The sequence below is a fragment of the Silene latifolia genome, chromosome X (assembly GCF_048544455.1).
Source record: "Silene latifolia isolate original U9 population chromosome X, ASM4854445v1, whole genome shotgun sequence".
Classification (NCBI taxonomy): domain Eukaryota; kingdom Viridiplantae; phylum Streptophyta; class Magnoliopsida; order Caryophyllales; family Caryophyllaceae; genus Silene; species Silene latifolia.
Genome location: NC_133537.1, coordinates 260398848 through 260409213, shown reverse-complemented (window position 1 = coordinate 260409213; position 10366 = coordinate 260398848).

The window sequence follows — 10366 nt, the reverse complement described above, 5'->3', positions numbered from 1 at the left end:
GAGAAAGTTGTGAACAAAACCCGAAAGGATTGGAGCACAAAGCTTGATGACGCTCTTTGGGCTTATAGGACGGCCTATAAGACTCCCATAGGAGCCTCCCCTTACAAGCTTGTCTATGGAAAAGCATGCCATTTGCCAATCGAATTGGAGTACAAAGCTTTTTGGGTAATTTGAGTACTTAACCTTGATCTCAAATTGAGTGGTCAAAAGAGGATGATTCAAATTCAAGGGTTGGAGGAATTCCGACTACAATCGTATGAGAATGCCAAGATCTACAAGGCAAGGACAAGATTGCTCCATGACAAAAGGATTAAGCAAAAAGCCTTGCACAAAGGGGATAAAGTCCTCCTATTCAATTCCCGTTATCGATTTTTTCCGGGAAAGTTGAACTCTAGATGGATGGGTCCCTATGTGATCACCGAAGTCGGAAAATCCGGAGATTTTGAAATCAAGGCGGAAGATGGAAGCAAATTCAAAGTCAATGGTCAAAGATTGAAGCCATACTATGAGGGAGCATTTATTGGAGAGGTCGAGGTCACTTACCTCGGGCCTCCTCATCCTTGAAAGAATCATCAAAGGGAGAGTTTGGTGGAGTCCTCCCTAAACCACCACTTGCAAATATACTAACCCTCTAACTTGTATTGATAATTTTGTTACATTTCCCTTTATCATAATCATAAATTCTTTCCATGAGAGTAAGTGAGGGAGGGTCACTAATGAATTTTGAATGAAGGAAGGAACCAATGTTCAAGTGTGGGGAAGCATTTATTGAAGACAAGGAAAATCAAAAGAAACCCGCAGCAGGGAACCCGAGCGTCCAAAGAGAGAGTCCGCTCGGTTTGTACAAAAACGTCCATATTTCTGAGAATCCGCTCGTCTTTAGGGAATCCGGGCGTCTTTGGCAAAATCCGTCCGTCCAATTGAACTGTAAAATTGAAATTTTGGGATTGTTGATGAATCCGAGCGTCCCAGCAGAGAAGACGCTCGTCTTGAAGAATCCGCCCGTCTTTGCAGAAAGACGCTCGTCTTTTTGCCAATGCATTTTAAGAAAAGTTACTGTCACAGAATCCGCCCGTCTTTGGGAAAAGACGCCCGTCTTCTTTCAGAAAAGACGCCCGTCTTATGCTCGAGATGCTTGTGTTGGCTGCGTCAAATTTTTGCAAAAATAAGCTGTAAGGGAATCCGAGCGTCTTCCCTTAAATCTGATCGTCCCGAAATGCTGGAATCCGAGCGTCTTGTGCACGATTCCGCTCGTCTTCCTGTGGTAAATCAACCCCGATTTTTCCTAATTTTATTACACCCCACCACACAATTTGTGACACATCACCCTTCCTTCCACTTGTATTATAAAAACCCACCTCCTTATGACTCCAAAGCATATCCCAATGACTCTTTTACCCCACAAAATCAAAAAGCCCCAATTTTCTAGGGTTCCAAAGGCAACATTCAATCCACAAAGAGCATCTTTATACTTTAACAAATCAAAAATTCCAGCTCAACAATCAAAGAATGGCACCAAAGGGATCTTCCTTTAGGGATAGAAGAAGGCCAAGGGTAAGAGGAAGTTCTTCTACCTCCCACATCAATACCTTAAGAAGAGAGCATGAAGAAATTGTAGATCTTACAAGGCTTGATGACTTCTCAAATGTTGAATTCGTCAATGATGTGCAAAGGCTCGTTTTCCACCGGCTTCTTCGTAAGAACATTCTCCCTACTAAGTTTTTATGTCATAGTACTTTAAAGAAACTTGGGATTTATCACCAAATGGAAGCTCTTTTTGAAGTATTGGGTCTCTCTACCCTATTCCACATGCACGAGCAAACTTACCTATCCCTTGTGCTTGAATTTTTGAGGTTCTTGAAAATTACAACCTTGAATAGAACAATATGCATAGAATTTAGGTTGGAAAGTGTTTCAAGAATGATGACTCTAGTGGAATTTGCTAATCTGCTTGGTCTCGATGTCTCGCCTACTCGGACATCAAAACCGAAGAGATATAGTGTTGCACCCCTATGGAGGGCCATGACCGGCCGAGATTTCATATACATCAAGGAGTGTCTAGCTTTCCACATTCAAAATCCTATTTTGAGACTTACTTACCGGTTCCTTTCCGGCACTCTACTTGCTCACCGAGACCCGGCAATAGTGAACGAACTTGACCTTGTGTTCATGGAGTCTTATCTCAATATCCAAAGAAGGGGTGGGTACCACTTTAATGCGCCTCTTGTGCTATTCGAAAAATGGGCAAAGTTTAGGAACGGTGATGATGATGGGATGAAACACATTGTTAATGGAGGGCTCATTACGAAGATTGCAAAGCATTTCAATCCAAAATTCAATGAGAATAATGACTATGCTCCTCTTTTCGGAAATACAAGGATAAATGAAGACCTTCTTCTTATTCATCATCATTGGATAACCCTTGAGGGGGTTGATAAAAGGATCAAGTGGATAATGAAAGGAAGTGATCCAATCTACCTACCAATGACCGGATTACCAAGAATCTCACCAAGAAGGGGACCTTTATCACCAATCCCATCCTACCTCATCCCTCCAAACCCAACCCAAACAAGGCAAGCACCACCACCTCCAAATCCCTAACAACAACAACAACAACAACAACAAGAGCAACAACCTCAAGATGAGAAAATCAAAGTACCTCCCTACCCATTTCCTTATCAACCGTACAACCATCCCAACCCCTTTATCCTTCCCCGTGATGACTTTGTAACGGGAATTCTACAAGATTTGCACTTCCGACAATATGAAGCTACCGTGGACAATTATTATGCACTTTATCCTCAATACCATGATATGATTCAAAGGGGAAAGATTAGTGAGGAGGGAGCCTTTCCCTCTTGGGCACAATTGGATTTACTCTTCCCCAATTCGGAGAGGGCAAATGAAGGGGCAAACGGGCGACAAGAGGAAGGGAGCGACAAATCTTGCTGTGGGGACACGGTGGAGCTTGGAAGTGAAGAGGACGAGTTCATGGACCCGAATACAAGTGATGCATCCAAGGAAATATGGGATAGTGATCTAGAGGGAGATGACGACGATCTCTAGAGGATCTCTTCATAGCTAGATGGAGCGGGCGTGAGGCACCCATCTCAAGCTTAAGTGAAGTTTCCTCATCTCTTCTCTTTATTTTCAATTTTCATGAAAGAAGTTTATGTTTTGTTAACTTGTACAATATTTGACTTTGTCTTTAGTTGGAGAGTCCTAGCAACATAGAGGACTAACACCTTGGCCCCATTGAGGTGTTCTTATTTTATTGTTCCCACTTTTGAAAATCCAAAATGACAAATTTAGATTCATAGATTGCATCTTGTGTGCATGAACTACCCCCAACTTTAGGACATTAGAAATAATGTCTATCTCGGTTTGGGGAAGTACATGCATACGCAACGGGAGGTAATCTAAATTACGCTCTCCGTCATAAACAAAAACCATGCATCATGTAATGTAGATTAGTATAGCTTGCATTTAGTGTAGAATTCATGCATCATATTTGCATAATTTCCCATCATTTTGGCCATTGAGGACAATGCCCATATTAGTGTGAGGATGGGGAATTCTAACTTAACTTTTATTCAAAAATCAAAAAAAAAAAAATCAAAAAATTTCGAAAAACCATAAAAATTTGAAAATTTGAAAAACCAAAAACAAGTTCATTTCCTTTATAGTATAGTCATGTATATATTGTGTTTGTTTTATCCTTGTTCACACTGATTGACTACGCCACATACGAGACATGAGGATCATGAAGACCGCATGGTACGATCTTTCCAATCTCCTTTTTCCTCTTTATGTTAATGATTATGTGGCTTTATTTTGATTGATGCGGTATAACAATGTGAATCTAGGACTTGCATTTAGTTTATATGGCATGTTAGTTGGTAGAATCATTTGCATTAGGATGTTTATATGCTAGTTGCATCATGGCATGTAGTTGCATATTAGAAAAATTTTGCGAAACCGTCTACTTGGGAAGCTTGACAAGTGTATATAGGCCCTAGTAGATGCTTTTTCTTCTTAAGACTTTGCTTGTTAGAATGCTTGTAAAACACCCTAGGATGTGTCATGCTAGTATCCTTTGACCCATGGATTAAGGCCTAGTCAAGAGTACCTTGTGGTGTGATAACTCCTTGGCTACCGTTTATTCCAAGGTGACCCTTGAAACCATGCATGCATCCATCATCCATGTTCTACCACATTTTTGTTATCAAAGGAAATGGGCACAAAAAGAAATCAATTTGAGTTCAATGAAATGAAAAGTGAAAGAAAGTTTGCAAAAATGCATCAAATGAAAAGAGGAGCAAAAATAGACTCCTAAAGCTTCAAATATAAGGCCCCCTCACTACATATGGGGTGACTTTGAAAATGTTCAAAAGAAATGCAAAGAAAAGTTGAAAAATTGTCAAGTGTTGAAATGCCAAAAATCAAAAGAAATGGCAAAAAGAAAGTGTTCTCAAATGTTATATGCCACAAGAAATTGGGGGGAAAAACAACAACAAAGCAAACTCCCAAAGTGAAACTCAAATTCTATCGATCCCTTTATCCATCGTATCCATTTTTGTGCATGGTAGAGAGGGGACGACCCTTCTTCTTGTCTGGACAAGAGGGGGAATTTCGCGATCCTCCAGTGTTTCTAACACCATAGGGAGTCTATTCTTGACAAAAGCATTTAACGATTGAGGACAAAGGTACCCTAGCTTGAATCAACTTGGAGGTGATTTATTGGTAACCTTCTAGGCTAAGTAGTTTGAAGAAATTGCATCTATAAAGGAGTGTGTACCCTTGAATTGCTTCCCTTGTAGATAATTGCCGCCACTTAGATGAGGAAAGTTACTATTCTTTTGTAGATGCATCCATTACTTGATTTTGTGTGCTTAATGTTTGGATGTGTCGCCATTTTGGCAAGACCCACCTTGCCTTGCAAGAAGGCATCCTACCTCATGGTTGTCTTGTTGTGAGTTAAAGGGGTGGAGTGAGACCCGCTAATTGTCTCATATCGGCTATGTTATTAGGTTAGTTTAAATAATGGTCCTAGTCTTTGTCACCTCTTTACTCGGGACGAGCAAAGGTTCGGTTTGGAGATATTTGATGTGACCATAATTAGAGCATTTTTAGTCCCCGAATTAGCCTTGTTCTCATGCTTTTTAGTGCATATTTGGGTCATTTATTATCTTTAGTCCTTTGTTTTGCATATTCTTTGAGGTTTTATGTCCTTGGTAGGAAAGAAGTGCAAACCTTGCATTTTCATGGCAAAATGAGGCTAAATTGATTGAATTCAATGACCAAGCATCAAGGAGAGACAAGATTAGAAGGCCTTTGTACATACTATAGTAGATGGGCAATGATGAGAAAAGATCCTTGCATCCCCGAGGAAATCCTCAAGGATTTTATGAAGAAAAAGGAAGAAAAGAAGAAGGAATGAAGCTGTTTGACAATCCGAGCGGATTGCCCTGAAGACGCCCGTCCAAGGCCTACAATCCAAGCGTCTTCCTCAGCTGGACGCTCGGCCAAAACCTCCACAATCCGCCCGTCTTCCCCCTCTTGACGCCCGTCCAAAAACACCCAAATTCGCCCATCCCGTGGTTAAGACGCCCGGATTCCCTCACAACCTATTTCGTCTTCGACAACTTCAAGGAAGGATGCGCATCTTTTTCTAAGACCGGCGAAGAAGAGACCGGAGTCTCCCTAGAGACCGGCGATTCCTCAAGAACTTAATCGTCATTTAGGCCCTTAGTAAACCCTAATTTATGTAACTAATCCCCACTATAAATACCCCATTACTCTAATTAGAAGAGTATGTTCTTCTTAGCAATCTTTAGTGTGGTTAATATCAATCAAATCTCTCTTTAATCTTGTAATCAACATTTAATCAAGTTTTAATACAAGTTTTATTTCCTTAATCTCTCTCTTGTTCATCCTTTATTTTGGGTAATTGAAGATTATTTGTGTTATTATTGGGAGATTGACAACCTTCCAATCAAGCATCAAGTACTTCTATTATTCTTTGCTTGATTATTGGAATCATTAGTAGGTATAATTCTCTTAATCCCTTTTTAATTATTGGAATCATTAGTAGGTGTTGTACAATCTAATCGATTCGGCTCCGGGACCCAAACTATCCTAGGATTGTAAGATATAAACAACCTCGATCCATCACAACAATAATTGGTTGCTTATAATTTGAGAATATGTTTGTATGATCAATTCCCATGAATCCCCTATGACCCCATGACACCCTAGTGCTTTTTATCAATTGTTTACATCCCTTTTAATTCATCTTGCTTGTTTACTTTCATTGCAATTTAGTTTAGTGATCTTCTACTCCAAACCACAATTGTGACACCCTTAGACACCACTAGTTGCAATAGAAAATCTCATCTCAATTCCCGTCCCTTGGGATCCGACCATTACTTGCCTCTTTACTAATTGTAGAGTTGTTTTTGAAGTTATAAATTATGTTTTGGTCTAGATGCTCCTAACGACAAGTACTGAAAACTAAACCCTCACGAGGGATCACGACCATTCATACATGTGGAACATTGTTGAGAGACCAAATAATTCAAATAGTGCTTCGGTTTGGTGGTAGATTCCTAGCTTTCTTAATGTTTCATAACAAACGAACTTAGTGGGGAGAATGTTCTTACCCATTAATCGGTGGAAGACAATCCTTTGAGCATCGTTAACGAATTCAATGTTTGAGAATTCATCTAGGCTTGCAAGATCATTTATCTCTTCATTTTCCCTTCTTAGAGTGTTGAGGTGTGAGGTTGATTAACTCCCAATGACTCTTGTTCTTCTTTCTTCTCTTGTCATGAATCTCCTTGGGATTTTCATTTTGATAGAGAGGAAACAATCCTTCTAAATTAGTTCTATTTGAATGTCTTAAACCTTAGGTTTTTGGGTGAGCTAAGGTTTTAGAGAGATTTGTTTATTTGGAAGTGATATTGGGTGATTTCAAGTATTTTAGAGGGAAGTTTATGTTTTGATTTTGGAGGGAGAGATGATGTATCTTGATATGTGTGGTGGAAAGAGGCGTTTAAAGTTGAAAGAGGGTGAGTACCACGGGAGGGAGACGGGCGACTCTTGTTTTTTTACAAAATTCAAACGAGCAGTTAGGGACGCTCGTCTTGGAGTCGGGTCGCCCGACCTAGTAAATGGGTCCCCCGATCTGGGTATACGACGCCCAGATTTTAACACAGTGGAAAAATTGTCTTTTTAGAAGGCGGTAGGGACGTGGGTCCTCAAAATGATCCGCACAAATTTCAGCCCAACAGCGATTTCCTTGGAATGCATGAGGCGACGCTCGGCTTGGTGCTGGTCCGCCGGTCTTAATGTTAAGTCCCCCGGCCCGCGCTTGGGATGTGCGGATTTATGTCTAGTGCAAATTTTAACTTTTGATAGCTCCTTCAAGACCCACGGTTCGAGCTGAAGTCGAGCGACTTGATTGGCTGGTCGCTCGAGCTGGGGTCAGCTCGGGCAGATTTCCTTCCAGAGCAAAATCCACTCTATGCTTCTTCCCCATCCCCGACGAGCTCAGGTCTGCTCGTGGGGGTCCTCTCCCCATATCAATTCTTCTTCTTTTCCTCGTTACCTCTTCATTACAAAGGCTTGATTTAGCCAAGGCATGTGCTTTCCCACACTTGATCATCAAGCACTACACATTTAAAACACATTAGAACCCCTCCCTCACTTTCTCTCATGTCAAAAGTTGTAGTTAAAACAAGGAATTAAAAATGCAATGAAGTTGAAATGCAAGTAAGTGGGTTAGTATATTTACAAGTGGTGGTTTATGGAGGACTCCACCAAACTCTCCTCCATTTTAATGCTAGATCTCGGGGGGAGAGGCTCAAGGCGAGTTTTCTTAACCTCTCCTACAAAAGCTCCTTCATAGTAAGGCTTGGTACGTTGACCATTAACTTTGAACCGATTCCCATCTTCCGACATTTACTTAAAGTCTCCATAATTTCCAACGTTTGTGATAACAAAAGGACCCATCCATCGTGAGTTCAACTTTCCGAAGAAGAGCCGATATCGAGAGTTGAATAGAAGGACTTTGTCTCGTTTGTGCAAGGCCTTTGTTTTGATTCTCTTATCATGAAGCATTTTGGTTCGTTCTTTGTAGATCCTTGCATTTTCATAAGAGTGAAGCCAGAATTCCTCTAATCCCCTAATTTGCAAGATCCTCTTCTCACCACTTAGCTTGAGATCAAGATTGAGTGTTTTTATGGCCCAAAAGGCTTTGTATTCTAATTCAAGTGGTAAGTGACAAGCCTTTCCATAGACTAGCTTGTAAGGTGAAGTTCCTATGGGTGTCTTATAAGCCGTCTTATAAGCCCAATGGGAGTCATCAAGCTTCATGCTCCAATCCTTATGAGTCTTGTTAACAACCTTCTCAAGGATTTGTTTGATCTCTCTATTTAAAACTTCAACTTGACCGCTTGTTTGAGGATGGTTTCCCAAGCCGGTTCTATGTTGAACACCATACTTTGTCAAGAGAGATGCAAGCTTCTTTTAATGGAAATGTGATCCACCATCACTAATGATCGCTCTAGGAACTCCAAAACTTGGGAATATTTCTTTCTTCAAGAGCTTGGTCACCGTCTTTGCATCATCGGTTGCGGTAGCAACTGCTTCCACCCACTTGGACACGTAATCAACGACAACTAGAATGTATTTGTTGCCTTGAGATGATACAAAGGGACTTTGGTAATCTATCCCCATTACAACAAAGATTTCAACTTATAATATGCCTTGTTGTGGCATCTCATTTCTCCAAGATATGTTGCCGGTTCTTTGGCAAGGGTCACAATGGAGGATGAATTCTCTAGCATCTTCAAACATGGCAGGCCAATAGAAGCCCGATTGCAAGACTTTGGAAATTGTTCGCCTTGCCCCATGATGTCCTCCATAAGGGGATGAGTGACAACCTTCCAAAACCCCTTGTACTTCCCATTGTCGGACACACTTTCGATAAAGACCATCACTACATGCTTTGTAGAGGTTGGGATCATCCCAAAAGTATCTCCTCACTTCAAATAAGAACCTCTTTCGTTGGTTGTAGTTCAATTTTTGAGGGAGAACTCCTCCTACAATGTAGTTTGCAAAATCGGCAAACCATGGTGTGGTATGGCTCTCAAGTTGTGTGTGCATGGCCATTAGAACATCATCAGGAAAGGAATCATTTATGGGTGTATCTTCATCTTTGTTGTCAATTCGAATTCTTGACAAATGATCTACTACTACATTTTCGGCTCCTTTCTTGTCCCTTATCTCTAGGTCAAACTCTTAGAGTAACAATATCCACCTCAACAAGCGTGACTTTGACTTTTTCTTCACCTAGAGATGTCTAAGAGCATGGTGGTCCAAAAATACAATAACCTTTGATCCAAGTAGGTAGGAGCAGAATTTGTCCAAAGCATACACTATAGCAAGAAGTTCCTTTTCCGTGGTATCATAGTTGATTTGTAATGTGTCAAGGGTGTTTCTTATATAATATATGGCATGTAAAGCTTTCCCCACTCGTTGGACAAGAACCGCGTCAACGGCATAATTACTTGCATCACACATTATCTCAAAAGATAACTCCCAATTCGAGGGTTGAATGATTGGTGCCGAAATTAGAGCCTCTTTGTTTATATCAAAAGCTTCAACACACTCATTAGTAAATTGGAATGGGGCATCCTTAAGCAAAAGTTGAGTTAGGGGTTTTGCAATTTTGGAAAAATCTTTTATGAATCGTCGGTAAAACCCCGCATGACCGAGAAAACTCTTCACCCCTTTAACATTCACGGGTGGTGGTAGTTTCTCTATCACTTCAACCTTGGCTTTGTCAACCTCGATGCCCTTTTCCGTAATTAAATGACCTAGGACAATACCTTCGTTGACCATAAAATGACACTTTTCCCAATTTAACAAAAGACTCATATCTTCACAGTTTTGCAAGACAAGAGATAGATTATGCAAACAAGAATCAAAGTCTTTTCCATAAACAATAAAATAATTTTTGATTTTAAATTTTAAGTTAGAATTTCCCATCCCGACATTAGTATGGGCATTGTCCTCAGTAGCCAATACATTAGAAATTATGCAAGCTAAATGAGAATGCATGATTTCTACACTAGTATGCAAACTATATGACATATATATAAGTGATGCATTCTAATCTATCCTATATGATGCATGATTTTATTGGTTGGAGAGCTAATTTGGATTGACTTCCATTCCTTGTGCTTGAACTTCCCCATCAAGACACTATTTTTAGTGTCAAAAAGAGGGAAGTTCATGCACAAGTTTAGTATGCAATGCATGAAATTAATTTATTTTGGATTGTACAAGTGGGAACAAAATA